Source organism: Lutra lutra, chromosome 13, assembly GCF_902655055.1.
Source record: "Lutra lutra chromosome 13, mLutLut1.2, whole genome shotgun sequence".
NCBI classification, from domain to species: Eukaryota; Metazoa; Chordata; class Mammalia; order Carnivora; family Mustelidae; genus Lutra; species Lutra lutra.
The window spans coordinates 11,076,621-11,096,484 of NC_062290.1; the positions used below are offsets into that span (position 1 = coordinate 11,076,621).

The 19,864-nt window shown below is 41.8% G+C and overlaps 1 long non-coding RNA gene across 1 annotated transcript in view; it reads right to left on the reverse strand.

Moving 5' to 3' along the window:
* Positions 1-16,169: 16,169 nt before the first annotated feature.
* LOC125082903 (uncharacterized) overlaps positions 16,170-19,864 on the reverse strand; it is an 83,223-nt gene continuing 79,528 nt past the window's right edge. The window contains exon 4 of the long non-coding RNA XR_007122137.1: positions 16,170-16,530. This is a non-coding gene — a long non-coding RNA (uncharacterized LOC125082903). The remainder of the gene's footprint in view (positions 16,531-19,864) is intronic.

The window sequence follows — 19,864 nt, forward strand, 5'->3', positions numbered from 1 at the left end:
AATAAGCCAGAGGAAAACATCTTATGATTCTCCTGTATGTGGAATCTAAAACAAAACAAGCAAAAAAAAAAAAAAAATTGGACAAATACCAAAAAACAAAACAAGACAAAAACAAAAAACAGGCGATAACTAGAGGCAAGAACGTGGGGGATGGATCCAATAGGTAAAGGGTACAAACTTCATGTTCTAAAGTAAGACACAGAGATGAAAATTACAGCATAATATTGTCACTAATATTGTAATTGAAATACTTTACATAGTGATATATGATAACTACACCTATGGTGGTAAGCACTGTTTAATATATGCAACTGTTGAATCCCTATGTTGTATGTCTGAAACTATGCCAACTAAAATTTTTTTAAAAGCAGTTCAGAAAGAGAAATTTATAGCCATAAACACCAGCATTAAGAAACAAAGATCTCAAACCACCTAACTTTACACCTTAAGGACTTAGAAAAAGAACTAACCCCACAGTTGAAGAAGGAAAGAAGAAATACAGGTTAGAGCAGAAATAAGTCAAGCACAGAATAGGAAAATAGAAAAAATTAACAACCATAAGTTGGTCCTTTGAAGTGATAAAATTACACTTTTAGCTAGACTAACCAATGAAAAAAGGAAACCACAATGAACAAAACAAAATCATAAAAGAAAAAGGAGACCTCATAATTGTTAATACAGGAGTATAAATTATAATAAACTACTATAAACAACTATATACCAAAATGGAAAATCTTCAAGAAATGGAGAAATCCCTAGGAATATATAACATACCAAAAAGGAATCCAGAAGAAATAGAAAAGCTAAACAGACAAAACACTAGTAAGGAGAGTCAACCATTAATCAAAAATCTCCCAAAGATTTTTGGCTAATTGAATTTAAATGAAAAAAATAAATTTTAGGGTTACAAACACTGGGGAGGGTATGTGCTATGGTGAGTGCTATGAAATGTGTAAGCCTGATGATCCACAGATCTGTATCCCTGGGCAAATAATACATTATATGCTAATGAAATAGTTTAAAAAATAATAACAATAAAATAAATTTTTAAAAAGTCTTCCAAAGAAGTACCCAGGACCAGATGGATTCACTAGTGAATTTTACCAATCATTTAGAGGAATAATGCCAATACTCCTCCAATTCTTCCCCCAAAAAAATTAGAAAGAAGGGAACACTTCCGAACTGTTTTTTTTTTTTTTTAAGATCAGCGTCACTCTGACACCAAAGCCATGAAAGCACACTACCAGAAAAGTAAACTACAGGTCAATCCCTGAAGAAAAGAGATATGAAGGGGCGCCTGGGTCGCTCAGACATTAAGCGGCTGCCTTTGACTCAAGTCATGATCCCAGGGTCCTGGAGTTGAGCCCTGCATCCGGCTCCCTGCTCAGTGGGGAGCCTGCTTCTCCCTCTGCTCCTCCTCCTGCTTCTGATCTCTCTCTCAAATAAATACATAAAATCTTTATTTAAGAGAGAGAGATGAAAAGTCTCAAGAAAATACTAGCAAACTGAATTCAGCAGTATATTAAAGGGTTCATACACCATGATCAAGTGGGATTTACTTTGGAATACAAGGATATTCAACATACACAGAAATCAATATTATAGATCACATTAATAGAATGAAAGGGAAAAAAATATGATCATTTAAACAGACACTGAAAATGCATATGACAAAATTCTATACACTTTCATGACAAAAATTCTTAAATCAAGTACAGAAGGAATGTACCCCAACATAATAAAGGCCATGTATGAAAAGCTTAGAGCTACCATCATACTCAATAATGAAAGGTTGGAAGCTATTCCTCTAAAACCAAGAAAACAATAAAAGGCATCCACTCTCACCACTCCTAACTGACCTCGTATATGGAAGTCCTGCCCAGAGCAATCAGGCAAGGAAAGAAATTAAAGACATCACAGTTGGAAAGGATGAAGTAAAAGCATCCATTTGCAGGTTTTTAAAAATGTATATATAGAAAATCCTAAAGACTCTATCAAAAATCTGTTAGATCTAATGAATGAATAAAGTTGAAGGATACAAAATTAATACACAAAAATCGGTAACATTTCTGTGAACTAACAACAAGTTACTCAAAAAAGTAAATGATGCCATTTATAATAGCATCAAAAAGATTAAAGTACTCAGGGATAAATTTAACTACAGAGCTAAAATAGCTCTACTCTGAAAACTGCAAGACAGCAATAAATCAGAGAAGAGTGAAGAGTGAGTATCGGAGGAGGAAGACCTACTTCCTCCCATGAACAGGCCCAGGCTCCAACTATATACAGAGAATGGTCTCAGAGATCAGTCTGAAAAATAGCAAAACAACTTTGGCACCACTAAAAATACAAAGAAAAGCCATATTGAGCAAGGCAGGAAGGGAGAGACACATTTTGGTTGAGAAGCAAAAGCCCACAGGGCAACCCACAAGTAGGAAGGGTATCATAGGCCTGGAGGTCCTCCCCAAGGAGAGAGGGATTCAAGCCCATCTCCCACTGTGAGGACCCACATGGGGGAGGTAAACCCCCCATAACATCTAGCTTTGAAAATCAGCAGAGCTTACATCTGGGAGAGCTGAAAAGCTATAGGAAACCGGGCCCACGCTCTTAAAGGGACAGCACACAGTGCAGCGGCAGCAGTTCCCAAAGCACCTGGGCCATCCATGTAGGAAATTTATTGACTAATTTGGGGCATGTGTTCGAGGGGCAGGAATCTACAGGAACTTTCTCTGGAAGTGGAAGTGCCGCCAGGGGTCATCTTTCTTGCCCACCTTTAGCCAAGCTGGCTTGACACTGGTGTATGCCAGTTCTAACACTTTCCATCTACCTTTCTAGCACCCTTGCTCTTCCCTGGTGTTCCTTGCCCCACCCAATGCACCCACCCGTGAAGGCACCCCCTCAAAAGCAGTCCACACTCTGGCATACATGGTGGGAAGCCTCAGCTAGACTGGCAACCCTCCAATGTGACTCCTTCCCTGGGGACAGGCCTGCCACCTAATGCCTACAACAGTCATGAATGGGCGTCTTGGACAGCTGTACCTGGGCCAACCCCATTCCCCAGTACACTCACAGCAGACACAGCCTGGTCTCAAAAGGAGGGTATATGCACCACCCAGAGAGGACAGCCCTACAGTGCCTGTTCAAGTGACCCGAGGGGTTGTGATGTGGACCCCACAGCACGCTTTCTACATAAGGTCACTATCTTCAAGACCAGATGACAGAGCTACCTGAGTAAAACGTAGAATAGAAAGTAACACAGAGTCATACAAAATAGACAGTGGAATGTGTTCCAAACGAAAGCATAAGATAAACCCAGAAAAAGAACTATTCAAAATGGTGATAAGCAATATACCTGATAAAAATTTCAAGGTAATGATCATTAAAATACTCACCAAACTTGGGAGAAAAGTGAATGAACTGAGTTCCACAAAAAGAAAGTATTTTTTAAATTAACAGGGGTGGGGCGCCTGGGTGGCTCAGTGGGTTAAGCCGCTGCCTTTGGCTCAGGTCATGATCCCAGGGTCTTGGGATCGAGCCCCACATCAGGCTCTCTGCTCAGCAGGGAACCTGCTTCCTCCTCTCTCTCTGTCTGCTTCTCTGCCTACTTGTGATCTCTGTCTGTCAAATAAATAAATAAAATCTTTCAAAAAAATAAATAAAATTAACAGGGGTGTCTGGCTGGCTCAGTCCATAGAGCATACAACTCTGGATCTCAGAGTTCAAAGTTCAAGCCCCACATTGGGTACAGAAATTACTTAAACATTTAAAAATCTTAAATAAATAAAAGTCTAAAATTAAAGAATATAAAAACCATTAGTAAGACCAATCAACTCCACTTACTTTAGTAAGAATTACATAATGTATAGAATTATCAAATCATTATGTTGTGCAGCTAAAACTAATTTAACACTGAATAACAACTATGTTCCCCCCTCCACCAAAATTTAAGTAGGCTTCACACCCAGTGTGGAGGTCAACATGGGGCTTGAACTCACAACCCTGAGATTGAGACCTGAGCCGAGATCAAGAGTCAGACACTTGATTGAGCCACTGAGGTGCCCCCCAAAAAAATTTTTTTAAGGACAAAAGCTGAAGAATACAGTAATTGAAATGAAAAATACGCTAAAGGATATCAACAGCAGATTAGAGGGTCCAGAACAGATCGGGGGTATGGGAGATAGTAGTGGAAATCATCTAAACTGAATAGCAAAGAGAAAGAAAAACATTTTAAAGGAGGGAAGGTTAAAGGACCTCTGGGACAATATCAAACATACTAACATTTGCATTTTGGGGTTCCCAGAAGGAGAAGAGAGAACAAAGGGGCAGAAAATTTACTTAAAGAAATAATGGCTGAAAACTTTTTTAACCCGGGGAAGGAAATAGACATTGAGATAGAGAAATCACAGGGAGCCCCAAAGATAAATCCAAAGAGGTCCACACCAAGATACAAAGTAATTAAAGCAGGGGTGCCTGGGTGGCTTAGTTGTTAAGCGTCTGCCTTCGGCTCAGGTCATGATCCCAGGGTCCTGGGATCGAGCCCTACATCGGGCTCTCTGCTCAGTGGGGACCCTGCTTCCTCCTCTCATTCTCTCTCTGCCTGCCTCTCCACCTACTTAAGGTCTCTGTCAAATAAATAAATAAAATTTAAAAAAACAAAAATAAAATAGACTACGATATACCTAGTCTGTTTTTTATGACAATAGTAACCACAAATCAAAAAACAAGGACAAAGGAATCCAAGTAAAACACTAAGAAGAAAGACATCAGGAGTACCTGGCTAGCTCAGTCGACAGAGCATGCAACTCTCAGTCCTGGGGCTGTGAGTTCAAGCCCCACATTAATTACAGAGCTTACTTAAAAAAGAAGACATCAAATCACCAGGGAAGAGAACAAGAAGGGAAGAGAGAAGAACTACAAAACTACCAGAAAACAATTAACAGAATGGCAATATGTATGTGTATACCAATCATTACTACTTTAAATGTGAATGGACTAAATATTCCAATCAGAAGTAGTAGAGTGACTAAAGGAATAAAAAAACGAGACCCACCTATATGCTATCTGCAAGACCTGCTCTTCAGACCTAAATACTCATAGAGACTCAAAGTGAAGAGACAGGAAGATATTCCATGCAAATAGAAATGAAGAAAAACTTCAGTAGCAGAACTCTCATCAGACCAAGTAGACTTAAAAACAAAGATTGTTAACAAGAGACCCCAAAAATTGCATTACATAGTTTGCACCCACTTCAGTCTGGAAAGCACCCAAGGTGAACAGCAAGAAGAAAAAAGAATTTTAAAAAATGAGAATAGGCTGAGGGATCTGCTGGACACCAATAAGCAGATGAACCTCACATTATAGAAGTCCCAGAAGGACAAGAGGGAGCAAAAGGGGCAGAAAACTTATTGGAAGGAATAATCACTGAAAACTTCCCTAACCCTTAGAAGGAAACAGACATCCAATATCAGGAAACACAAAGAATTCCAAACAAGATGAATCTAAGGAGGTCCACACCATAGCACATAAAAATTAAAACATCAAAGTTGATGCTAAGTAAAGTCAGATAGAGAAAGACAAATGCTGTATGATTTCAGTTATAATGTGGAATTTAAAACACAAAACAAAGGAGTAAACAAAAAGCAGAACCAGACCCATAAATACAGAGAACAAATTGATGGTGGCCAGAGAGGAGGAGGTATGGGGGGATGAGCAAAATGGGCACAGAAGATTGGGAGATACAGGCTCCCCATTATGCGATGATAAAGTTGAGGGGATAAAGGGTACAGCATAGGGAATAAAGTCAGCGGTCTGGTTATAGCATTGTATGGTGACAGACGGTAGCCACACTTGTGGTGGGCACGCACAGCATAACATATGGAGGTGCTGAACCACCATGCTATACGGTTGAAACTAATATGATACTGTATCAACTGTACTTCCATTTAAAAAGAGCATTACACAACGATAAAGGAATCAATCCAACAAGAGAATGTCATGATTTTCAATACCTATGTAGCCAACATAGCAGCACTGAAATATATAAAGCAAATGTTAATAGACATAAAGGGAGAAAATGGCAGTAACACAAGAAGAGAAGGGAACACTCCACTTACATTATCTGGAGTGGATAGATCATTCCAACAGAAAACCAATAAAGAGGGGCGCCTGGGTGGCTCAGTGGGTTAAGCCGCTGCCTTCGGCTCAGGTCATGATCTCAGGGTCCTGGGATCCAGTCCTGCATCGGGCTCTCTGCTCGACAGGGAGCCTGCTTCTCTCTCTCTCTCTCTGCCTGCCTGCCTCTCTGTCTACTTGTGATTTCTCTCTGTCAAATAAATAATAAATAAAATCTTTAAAAATAAAAAATAAAATAAAATAAAATTAAAAAAAAAGAAAACCAATAAAGAAAGAGTGGCTTCAAATAACACATGAGACTAGAGGGACTTAACAGATATACACAGAACATTTCATCTAAAGGAAGCACAATACACCTTCAAGTACACAGAGAACCATCTCCAGAATAAATCACCTGGGGCCATAAAACAAGTCTCAGTAAGTTCAAGATTAAAATCTTATCAAGCATCTTTTCATGGAGGTTAAACAATGTGTCACTGAACAATATAGGATGTCAACAAAGAAATCAGGGAGGAAATAAAAAAATACTTCGATATGAATGAAAATGGAAACACATTTCAAAATCTTTGGGACACAACAAAAACAGTTCTAAGAGGAAAATGTAGGGGTCAAGAGCGGTTGGCACCAAAATGTGCCACTTTAGCATACTGATTATTTTAAATAAAAGTTACTTAAGAAACAACCCATATGAAGACACTCAGACGCTCCTCTGTCCACCCCGAGGCAGGAAACTAAAAAGCAGTTCACAGAATTCAACATCCACACTTGATTAAGAATTCATATGTAGGGGTACTTGGGTGGCTCAGGTCAAGATCCCAGAGTTCTGGGATTGAGTCCCACATCTGGCTCCCCCTTTTTTTAAATTAAATTAAAATCTTAATTAAAAATTTAAAATAAAAAATCTTTTTTAAAAATTAAAATAAAATCAGAAATTAAAGAAGTTACAACCGCACTACAGAAATACAAAGGATTCTAAGAAACTACTACAAAAAATTACATGCCAACAAACTGGACAACCTGGAAACTGCTAAATTCCTAGAAACATACGCTCTTCCAAGACTGAAACAGGAGGAAAAAGAAAATCTGAACAGACCAATTACCAGTAAGGAAATTCAATCAGCTATCAAAAAACTCCTAAACAAAAGTCCAAAACCAGACGGCTTCCCAAGTGAATTCTACCAAATATTTAGAGAATCGTTCATAATCTAGTCTTCTCAAATTCTTTCAAAAATTGAGAAAGGAACTCTTCCAAATTCAATCTACAAAGCCAGCATTACAACGATGTCAAACCAGACACATTATAAAAGAGGAAATTACACCTCAATATCCCTAATGAACAGATACAAAAATTCTCAATGCATACTAGCAATTTTTCAGCAAAAGAATCATTCACAGCAAACAAATGGGATTTATTCCAGAGATGCAAGAATCATTCACTATCTGCATACTGATCAGTATGACACATTACATTAACAAAATGAAGGATAAAAATCATACAGTCAGAGCCTGGGTGGTTCAGTGGGTTAAAGCCTCTGCCTTTGGCTCAGGTCCTGATCCCAGGGTCCTGGGATCGAACCCCGCTTCGGGCTGTCTGCTCAGTGGGGAGCCTGCTTCCCTTCCTCTCTCTCTGCCTGCCTCTCTACCTACTTGTGATCTCTGTCAAATAAATAAATTTTTAAAATCTTTAAAAAAAATCATACGGTCATCTTGATAAATGCAGGAAAAATGTGTTGACAAATTAAATATCCATCATAATAAAAGCTCTCAACAAAGTGAGTATAAACACACCTCAATATAATGAGGATCTTATAGGACAAATCCCAGTTAAACATACTCAACAGTAAAAGGCTGAAAGCTTTTCCTCTACAGTCAGGAGCAAGATGAGAAGGTACGCTCTCGCCAATTTTATTAAACATAGTACTGGAAATCCTACCCACAGCTATCAGACAAGAAATAAAAGGCATCTAGATCAATAAAGAAGTAGTGTATCTACCACTATTTGCAGATGATACAGTATTATATTCAGAAAACCCAGGGCTGCCTGGGTGGCTCAGTGGGTTAAGCGTCTGCCTTCGGCTCAGGTCATGATCTCAGGGTCCTGGAATCGAGTTCCTCGTCGGGCTCTCTGCTAGGCGGGGAGCCTGCTTCCTCCTCTTTCTCTCTCTCTCTCTCTGCTTGTGATCTCTCTCTCTGTCAAATAAGTAAAATCTTTAAAAAACAAAACAAACAAAAAAAGAAAACCCTAAAGACTCTACCAAGAAACTACTAGAACCGATAAATTTGGTATATTTGCAGGACACAAAATTAACTTACAGAAATCTGTTACATTTCTTTACAATAACAGAAAGAGAAATTGAGTAAACAGTCCTATTTACAATTGTATCAAATAGAATAAAGTACCCAAGAATAAATTTAACCAAGGAGGTGAAAGGCTTTACTCTGAAACTGGAAGGTATTGATGAGAGAAGTGAAGAGGACATGAATTGGGCAGATAAGCCATGCTCGTGGATTGAGCATGCCCATACTACACAAAGCAACCTAAAGAGTCAAAGAAATCTTATCAAAATATCAATAGCATTTTTCACAGAATGAGAACAAATAATACTGACATCTGTATGGAACCCCATGAAACCCCTTAATGGCCAAAGCAATCCTGAAAACGAAGAGCAGGGCTAGAGGCATCACATTCCCCAATTTCAAGCAATACCACCATACTATCATCCTCAAAACAAACTGGTACAAAAACTAAACCCGTAGATTAATCCAACAGCATAGAGAGCCCAGAAACACCCTTATATGGCCAATTAATCTACAACAGAGGAGGAAAAACAGGCAATGAGAAAAAATAGTTTCTTCAACAAATGATGCTGGGAAAACTGGACAGCTACATCCAAAAGAGTAAAACTGGACCGTTTTCTCACACCATACACAAAAATAAACTCAAAAACACCATACACAAAAATAAACTCAAAATGGGGAGCCTGGGTGGCTCAGTCAGTTAAGTGTCTGCCTTCGGCTCAGGTCATGATCCCGGGGTCCTGGGATCGAGTCCCGTGCTGGCCTCCTGCTCAGGGGAGTCTGCTTCTCCCTCTCCCTCTGCCCCTCCCCTGTGCCTGTGCTCTCCCTGACAAATAAATAAATAAAATCTAAAAAAAAAAAAATTACAAAATAAAAAACTACCTCCAAAAAAAGAAGGAAGGAAAGAAATCGAGGACACAAGCATATGGAAATTACACCTTACTCACGGATGGAAAAAAAAAAATGGTTAAAATATCCAACCTATGCAAAGTCACCCATAATTCAATGCACTCCTATCAAGACTCTGATGAAACTTTTTAAAAGTAGAAAACACAGTCCTACAATTTGGTGGGATTACAAAAGACCCCAAATAGCCAAAGCAATCCTGAGAAAGAAAAACAAAGCTGGAGACATCACAATTCCTGATTCCAGACTGTATGGAACAGACGTAAAAACAGACACAGAGACCAATGGAACAGAATCAAGAGTCCAGAAATAAACTCATGCATATATGGTCAACTAATATTTGACAAGGGAGCCCAAAATGGAGAAATTATATACTAATATGTAGAAGAATAAAATTAACTTTTATCTTGGGGCACCTGGATGGCTCAGTCATTAAGAGTCTACCTTCAGCTCCAGTTATGATGCCAGAGTCCTGGGATTAAGTCCTGCATCGGGCTCCCTGCTCAGCGGGAAGGCTGCTTCTCCCTCTCCCACTCCCCCTGCTTGTGTTCCCTCTCTGGCTGTGTCTGTCAAATAAATAAATAAAATCTAAAACAAATTTTTATCTTAATCAAGAAAAGTCAACTTAAATACTGTAAAAACTCCCAAAATAAAACACAAGGACAAAGCTCCTCAACATTGGTCTTGGCAATGATTTTTTAGACTGAACACCAATAGCACAAATACCTAAAAAATCAACAAATAGGGCTATATCAAACTTGACGGATTTGGCACAGCAAAAGAAACAATTAGCAAAATGAAAAGACAACCTACAGAAAGAGAGAAAGTATTTGCAAAACATGTATCAGATGTGGGGTTATTTATCCAAAAAAGATAAAAAATGCACAAATCAATGACAAAGAAATAATTCAACTTAAAAATGGGCAGAGAAATTAAATGGAGATTTTTTTTTTCAAAGAAGCCATCTAAATGGCCAATGGATACATGAAAAGATGCTTAACATCCCTCATTATAAGGGAAACACAAATCCAAACCACAAGAAACTGTAAGCTCACACATGTTAGAATGGTTATCATCAAGAAGACAAAAAAACAGGTGCTGGCGAGTTTGGGGAGAAAACGGAAAGCTTGTACACTGTTGGTGGGAATGTAAATTGGTTCAGTTTCTTTGGAAAAATAGTACAAAGTTTCCTCCAAAAAATTAAAAATACAACGACATATGATCCACAATCCTACTTCTAGATATATGGGCAAACAAAATGAAAACAGGGTATCAAAAAGATATACGCACTGTCATGTTTACTGGAGCATTGTTCACAATAGCCAACCCAGGGGAACAACCTAGCCCATTGATCTGTTGATAGACCGTTAATGAGATGTGCCACATATATGCAGTGGAATATTACAGTCATGAGAACGAACAAAATCCTGACATGTGCAACAACATGGATGGCCACTGAGCACATCCTACCAGACAAAGACAAATACTCTATTACTTATATGCGGCGTCTTAAAAAAAAAAATCAAACTTAAAAAAAGAAGAAGAAGAAGGACACCTGGGTGGCTTAGTGGGTTAAGTGTCTGCCTTCAGCTCAGGTCATGATGCCAGGGTTCTGGGGTCGCATCCTGCATCAGCTTCCTTGCTCAGCAGGGAGCCTCCTTTCCCCTCTGCCTGCCACTCCCCCTGTTTGTGCTGACAAATAAATAAAATCCTTAAAAAATAAATAAAATGGTATTTGCAGGGAATGGGGGATAAACTAATGGTGTTTAAGGTTACAAACTTATAATGAGTAGTAAAACAGCTATGCTTATTAAACAATATTGTACCGTAAATATGTGATGTGATAAATATCATTCTAACAATAACCATATAGATGTATCAAAATAACAGGACAAAAAGCACACCTTAAACTTATTCAATGTTAAATGTCAAATTTGGGGGCGCCTGGGTGGCTCAGTCATTAAGCATCTGCCTTTGGCTCAGGTCATGATCCCAGGGTCCTGGGATGGAGCCCTGCATCGGGCTCCCTGCTCGTTGGGAAGCCTGCTTTCCCTCTCCCACTCCCCCTGCTGTGTTCCTGCTCTTGCTGTCCTTCTCTCTGTCAAATAAATAAATAAAATCTTTTTTAAAAATAAAATTAAATAAATAAATGTCAAATTTTCCATTGAAAAGAAGAAAAATACTGGTACAATGGCATAGTAAAGACTCAGGACATTTCATAGAACTGATTAGATCAATAATCATTATTTTGCATCTTAACAAAATGCATTATGTGTAATTTCAAAAGGTAACCTGAAATACATCAGTTTTACATAAAAATGTGATCCGAGTAAAACACAGTTCTTCTACTCATAGGCGAAGGTGGGAGAAAAGGGAACATCTGTGCAGTGATGGTGGAAACGTCAACTGGTGCAGCCACAATGAAAAAGAGAATGGAGGGTCTTCAAAAAATCAAAAATGGTCCAACCTATGACCCAGCAAGTCTATTTTGGAGTATTTCCCCAAAGGAAATAAAACCACTATTTCAAAAACTTAGCTGTACTCCCACATTCATTGCAGCATTCTTTACAGTACATAAGACATGGAAACAACCTATCCATTGATGGACGCTGAATAAAGCAAATGTGATATATATGTACCCCCCCACCCACACACACAATTATTATTCAGCCATGGAAAGGAAATCCTGCCATTCGCAACAACATGGATGAAACTCGAGAGAGCATTAAGTCAAAGAAGTCAGACATAGACAAACACTGTGTGGGATCACCTCTACATGTCTAAAAAAAATCTAATTCACAGATACAGAGAACAGATTGGTGGTTGCCAGAGGCTGGGAAGGGGTTCCAGTTAGAAGATAAATACCACAGTGACTACGGTTAGCAAGACCATATTGTGGGTTTGGAAGCTGCTACGAGAGCACATCTTAAAAGTTCTAATCACAAGAAAATAAATGCGAACTCTTGAGGGGACAGATGTTAACTAAATAGTGGTAATCATTTCTCAAAACCTACCTGTATCAAATAATTATCCCATATGCCTCAAACACATTCTGTGTCAACTATATCTCAATTTTTAAGAACATAAAAAACATGTATTTCCCTTCTTCTGCTTACTTTGGGTTTAATGTGCTCTCCTTTTCATTTCTCAAGGTGGAAACTAAGGCCATGGATTCTAAATCTTCCTTCTCTTCAAATACAGGCATTTAGGGCAGTAAGTGTCCTCCTAAGTATTATTTTTGTGGCAACCACAAATTTTGGTAGGTTAAGCTTTCATTTTCTTTCTGTTCGAAATTATTTTCTGAGTTCCCTTAGGATTTCTTCTTTGATCCATGGGCCAGTTAAAAGTGTCGTATGAAGTTTGCAAATTTTTGATAACTAAGAATTTTCCTGTTCTTGGACAAAATTAGATCAGTGTTGACAGGGACTGGAGCAAGGGGATTTACTACAAAAGGGGCACGAGGAAACTTCTGTGGCGATGCAAATGCTCTTTGATTGTGATGTTCGTTATGCAACTGTATACACTTTTCAAATTTCATCAAATGGAACACTTAAAAGAAAAATAAAGAATGTTCCTGTTCTTGAGTTCTCTTTTAATTCCACTATGATCAGAGAATATACTTTTTATGACTTAAATCCCTTTAAATTTATTGGCATTTGTTTTATGGCCCCAAATATAATCTACCTCGGTAGACGTTCCACACGCCCTCGAAAAGAATGTGTATTCTGTTGGGTAGAATGTTCTATAAATGTCAACTAGTGTAGTTGTTTATAAGTCTTGTGCAGGTCTTCTATATTCTTAATGATTTTCTATTTGTTCTATCAATTATTTAAAAACATATCATAGGGCTGTATGGGAAGGCAGAGGGTGTAAATGATGGGCCCTTCCTCACTCCCCCAGGCTACCACATCAGAACAGAGTTCCAAACAGCCCTTACCAGCGGATACCCCACAACAAACTGTTCACAACAAACGTCTAGCCACAGCCCTACACATTTCTCCTCCCACTTTCTCTTCATCTTGTCCTTTGAGTCTGACAGTTCTGCAAGTCCACAGTTTTGTTCACCCTGGCTCTGGCTCTCACCCGCCCTGGCTCTGTCCCTTTTAGCTATCACACACGAACACGACACCCATTCCCCCAGCCATAGAGGCTGGAGCCAAACCAAACGGCGAGGAATTCTGGATTGCCTGACTCCAGGCAGGTGTCTCCTGTAAATGTAAATTTGTCATTCAGCAAAAGTTGATTAAGCAATTATGTACCGTGTGCAAGGCCTAGCTGTGAATTTATGGTTTAATGTGAAGAGGCGATTGATGGTATATTCAGAAAGGGTCAGATTGGAGGGGAGAGAGGAAGGAGGAGAGACCTAGTGACAGATAACAAGCCCAACATTTAGAAAAGGGAAACCCACATTCCCTCAAGAAGCACATGGCATGGCAGGGAGGGGGGCCAACTGCCCCTCTGTGTTTGGGCTCAAGGCGGTTCCCTGGCAGATGGGAATTCTAAGGCTTCTCCATAGAATGATCTTAGATTATTTCCACTTTCGTCACAGGAAATCAGCGAAATTCTACCCACTTCGGACTTAGCTCTATATTATTCAGTGGAACAGATCTATGAAGAACAGTCAATGCTCAATTACCCTTAAAACGTACACCCCATGCCTTCAGAGTAGGACAGTTCGAAGAGGTCATGTGTCATTTCATGAGTTCATGTGACATTAGTCACTGAACTTCAATTAGAAAAACACGGGGTCTAGACCGAGCACAGGCTGCACACCGGAAACATCTCCAGAAGAGGTCAGAACATCAGTATTTCACGGTCCCAGAACCAGCACAGAATAACCACGCTCTATCTCCATTTTTTGTTCTGCTTTTTTTCTTCTTCTGGCGAAGCAGGGGAGTCCTTAGCATGACCAAGGGCAGGGAGATCCCTTTGCATCCGTATAAGCCCTTTCTTCTGATTGGAAAAGATGAGAGTGGCAGGACACTGTATGTCCGCCACGTCCTGCTGGGAGCTTGGCTACAGAGCCCAAAGAGCAGTTGAGAGCCAGCCCTGTTTCCTGTGTACCCGCGAGAAGGCCACCAAGAGAATCCCTCTGCCTGAAAGTGCACTGGCAGTCACAGCAGCTCATGCCCGTTTTGACCACTTAAGCAGCTGTTTCCAACAGCTAACAGCACAAGAAGGCTTGTAGCATTCAATTCTAACTTCGTCTCTATCTGCAAGATACTTTATGCGAATGGAAAGAAATTCCCCAGAAGTCAACGGGAACTGCAAATGTCTATCTCCACAGGAGTTCTTTATGTAGCGCTGCACCCTGTGGTCCCGAAAGAGAGGCTTATCGGAACTGGACTTTTGACAAGCCCCCTTCCAGTGTATTTTCCTCCTAGTAGCAGGGCAGTGTAGAGCAGCTTTGAACACCGGGTTTCGGGGCGCCTGGGTGGCTCAGTGGTTAAAGCCTCTGCCTTCCGCTCAGGTCATGATCCCAGGGTCCTGGGATCGAGCCTCACATCGGGCTCTCTGCTCAGCGGGGGGCCTGCCTCCTCCTCCTCCTCTCTCTCTCTCTCTGCCTGCCTCTGTGCCTACTTGCGATCTGTCAAATAAATAAAAATCTTTAAAAATAAAAAAATAAAAAAGAAATGAACACCGGGTTTCCATGTCAGATGTAAAAGCAACAAGGATATCTATAAAATGTTGACTTAAACACTGGCATGGCCTCTTATATGAAAGATGAAAAAATTCTATGATGGGAGGAAGTTTACAAGGTAGAGAGTTTATGGACAGTCACTTATAAAGTACTACATTTTGGGGGCCACTTGGGTGACTCAGATAAGCACCTGACTCTAGATTTCAGCTCAGGTCATGATCTCAGGGTCGTGAGACTGAGCCCTGTGTCAAACTCTGTGCTGAGCAGGGAGTCTGCTTGGGATTCTCTCTCCCTCTGCCCCTCTTCCTGCCCTCCCTGCACCACCACTCCCAACCCCCGCAGCCATGTGCTCACTCTCTAAAAAAATAATAATAAAGTACTACGGTTCTTACAAATCCTAGGGGTCACCCATCCATTGGTACCAATGATTTTGTTACATTTATAAAAATGGGTTGACACACGACAGTCAGCATGGTAATGTTGTCAGGATACAGCAAATAAACACTCCTAGAAATAGCCCCATTTGGTCACCTGGAAGTATTTCTGCTGATAAATAAGAAAATGTTAACAGTGGTTCCCTCTAGGGAAAGCTCTAGAGTTGTAGCAAAATGTGGACCGGAGGAAGGGAAATCTTTACTTTTCATTTTACAAACTTCTGCACTGCTTAAATGAGTGTTGACCATGAATTATTCACTTACTAAAACAAAAACGAGGTACGGCTATGAGTTTTGAAATGGGAAAACCTGTCAATTCCATGAAGGCAGTAGGTCATAGTAATATGAAAAGGAACAATTACATTCATGCATACACACATATTTACATATATATCGAAAAGCAGAAAAAATGACCTGTAAAAATCGACCATAACTTGGTAGAACTTACCTCTGAGGACGAGAGCAGGAGAGAGAGAAGTTCTTCTATAGTCTTCCTTCTTTGGCTTTTCACAAGTGCATTTACTTATGTGTAACTTGTATAATGTTTAAAACAATAAAAATGGGGGCGCCTGGGTGGCTCAGTGGGTTGGGCCTCTGCCTTCGGCTCGGGTCGTGATCTCGGGGTCCTGGGATCGAGCCCCGTATTGGGCTCTCTGCTCAGTGGGGAGCCTGCTTCCCCTTCTCTTTCTGCCTACTTGTGATCTCTGTCAAATAAATAAAATATTTTTTTAAAAAACCAATAAAATGGGGAGAATTTTTATAAAACCTTTCCTCCCTGTTTTGCAAGCTCTCTGCTTTCTCCTGCTAACAGCACTCTGCGGGACTGATCCTAACTCATCTGATTCCGATGGGCTTTCCAATCATGGGATCCAACCCCCTAAGTCAAGTCAGGGGTAGGCCCGTGACCCAAGACAGGCCAATCAGTTTCTCTCTCTCTCAGAAGTTTGAATTTAGAGTAGAAACACATGGGGGCTGGAGGCATCTGCAAGTGAGTCAGCCAAAGACAGCATCTTCAAAGGCTGCCCACGTGCCTCTGGGGGCTGGTAATCAAGTTTCTCCGGCACCTGTCCTTTGCACTGTTTTCTCAAGTCTTCCTTTATGTGTCCTTCCAGTAAATTCCTTAAAAAAAAAGAGAGAGAGAGAAAAGAAAAGCACATGGAGGTAGACAGTAACAAATTTATTGAAATAATGAATTCAGGATTGATCACAGTAAGTCCATGTTTCCTATAGGGCATTCAGGAGGGAATGTCTAATAGACTGTTGAAGATGTATTTGGAACTCAGCAGAGAATAAGAATTGATGGCACAGATTTAAGAGGTGGGAGCGTAGCCCGAGCATGGACAACAGTCAAGGATGGGACTGTGGGAAACACCACCGTTTGAGGAAGGGGAAGGCGTGTGAGACTGCCATTGGCCCACCGTGGTTGAATCTGGTGAGCTGTGCCATATCCAGTCCCTCCCAGACGTTGAAGGGAATTCCTCATGCGTACCTACCGACCGGGCATTGTTTTTGCATGGTTCAAAGTGACTGCACGCACACGACGCCTAATCCTTATAACATAGAGACATTGGAGCTAGGTACCAAGTGAGAAGCTGTACCCAGGACAAGATGCTAGATCCAGACCTGTGAGCGATGAAGGATGCTTTTGCAACCATTTAAGGCGAAACACCCTATGAGTTTCTCAGGGACTCTTCTGCCATATCCGTAAGGGTACATACTTCGTGACAAAGAGTGGGGGGTCCTCAAGAGAAAGAGAACAGAAGAGCCCCTCCCGTTTGTCTTCAGAGGTCCCGTCCCGGTACTGGATCGCTGGTGATGTGGCGCACCTGTCAGTTACCGCTAGAAAAGGCCCCACGTGGCACAGAGCCTTCCCCCATCCTCTGCCAAACTATGCTGTAAACACCAGAGGTCACGTGTGATGAAGCCCAAACACGTCAAACCCCACGGCTCTCAGCCTCAGCCTTAACTGTACATCGGAATCAGCTGGGACATTAGAAAAACTTGATGACTCATTGTCCCTCCTCCCCATTCTGATTTTTTTTTTAAGATTTTATTTTATTTACCTGACAGAGATCACAAGTAGGCAGAGAGGCAGGCAGAGAGAGAGGAAGGGAAGCAGGCTCCCTGCTTCACAGAGAGCCCGATGCGGGGCTCAATCCCAGGACCCTGGGATCATGACCTGAGCCGAAGGCAGAGGCTTTAACCCACTGAGCCACCCAGGCACCCCCCCATTCTGATTTAATTGGCCTGAGGCAGAGGGGGGAAGCATGGCTCAGTCAGTTAAAGGGCTGCGCTTAGCTCAGGTCATGATACGGGGGCCTTGGAATGGAGCCCCTGCTCAGCAGGGAGCCTGCTTCTCCCTCTCCCTCTGTCCTTCCCCCACCCCTCGTGCTCTCCCATGCACTTGCTCTCTCAAACAAATAAAATCTTGAAAAAACTCCTCAGGTGATTGTAATGTGCAGTCATGGTTAAGAACCCCTGAATAAGCCTAGTTTCATCTGTGTTACAATGGCCTGTACGGAATATTGAAATTTAAAATTTTGGGGACGCCTGGGTGGCTCGGCTGGTAAAGCATCTGCCTTTGGCTCGAGTCATGATTTCAGGGTCCTGGGATGGAGCCCTACATTGGGCTCCCTGCTCAGCAGGGAGCCTGCTTCTCCCTCTGCCACTACCCTGGCTCGTGCTCCCCCTATAAATAAATAAAATATTTTTTAAAAAGAAAAAAATTGCGGTGTCTGGGTGGCTCAGTGGGTTAAGCCTCTGCCTTCGGCTCAGGTCATGATCTCAGAGTCCTGGGATGGAGCCCCGCATCGGGCTCTCTGCTCAGCAGGGAGCCTGCTTCCTCCTCTCTCTCTGCCTGCCTCTCTGCCTGCTTGTGATCTCTCTGTCAAATAAATAAATAAAATCTTAAAAAAAATTAAATTTAAAATTTTTTTCTAAAAATTAAAAATTAGTCAGTGGCATGTACCGCAACCATCCAGATCTCAGTGTTCTGTGGGAATATCGGTCCGCAGTTGGCCTGCACTCCCACAGGGCTCTGCTCAGCGGCTCTGAGTTGCAGCCACGCCTCATTCCCAGCATTTTCTCAGCGCTCCCCAGTCCTCCCGCCCTCCCCGCGGTCACCACAGCACAGAGCCAACAACCCGTACTGCTTATCGTCCAGCTTGTGCTGTGGGTCTTCTTGTATCAGTGTCAGCAGAGGCCAAACAGTCCTTATCCCCGGGACTCCAGCAGAAGCCGAGGGGACAGGCGGCCCAGGAGGCGTTCCCAAGGGCCTCCGCCTGTTCTGGCACCCGCCCGTCCCCCTCTGTGTTTTCCCAACAGGAGCACCGAGATGCTTCACAGCCTGTACACCAAAGGGCTAAGTGAGAGATCCCAACTCCAACGATCTGAATCATTAGACAGCTCTTCAAAACAAAAGAAAGCTCCATTAAAAAGGCAAGAAAGGGGTGCCTGGGTGGCTCAGTGGGTTAAAGCCTCTGCCTTCGGCTCGGGTCATGATCCCAGGGTCCTGGGATTGAGCCCCGCATCGGGCTCTCTGCTTGGCAGGGAGCCTGCTTCTCCTCCTCCCCTCTCTCTGCCTGCCTCTCTGCCTACTTGTGATCTCTGTCAAATAAATAAATTTTTTAAAAAAATCTTTAAAAAGTCAAAGAAAAATAGGGCTCACCATGGCTCCAGAGAAGGAATTCTAGAAGTAAGGAAGTGCAGGACATTTGGGGACACTTGTATCCATTATGAGGGATACAAATTATAAGGGAGCTGTCCTGTGGGGTCCAGAAGTACCCACCGAGCCAGGAGAGCAGGACGGGAAGGGAGAGATTCGAACTGTGGGTGTGGATGGCAATGTTGCTCCACAGGCAGGTGGGGGCCAATATAGCCACGTTTCTATTTGAGAATCTCCCTTTTCAAGCCTGCCCAGCACTGGTACTTTCCTCATCTGGCCTCTGGGTCTTTGCATACTCTCCTCTCAGCCCGCTCTACTCTTTCCTCCCTGCCCTCTTCTGTCTGACCAGCTCCTCATGGGTCAGGCCTCAAGGACTCATGCCCTCACCAAACCCTCTGGGAGGACTGGGTCACCACCATGTGCTCCTACAACACCCTATAATTACCCTATTACAGCACTTATGTGGCTTTTTAAAAAAGATTTTATTTACTTGACACAAAGAGAGAGAAGCAGTGAGAGAGAGAATACGAGCAGGGGGAGTGGGAGAGGGAGAAGCAGGCTTCCCGCCAAGCAGAGAGCCCAATGCAGGGCTTGATCTCAGGACCCTGGGATCATGACCTGAGCCAAAGGCAGACGCTTAACCACAGAGCCACGCAGGTGCCCTGCACTTATGTGGTTTTTGTAGATACTTTTATCTTACCCCCGTCCTCCCCAAAGTCAACTCAAAATGGATTAAAGACTTAAATGTTAAGACCTAAAACTAAAACTCCAAGAAACGGGAGGAAAGCT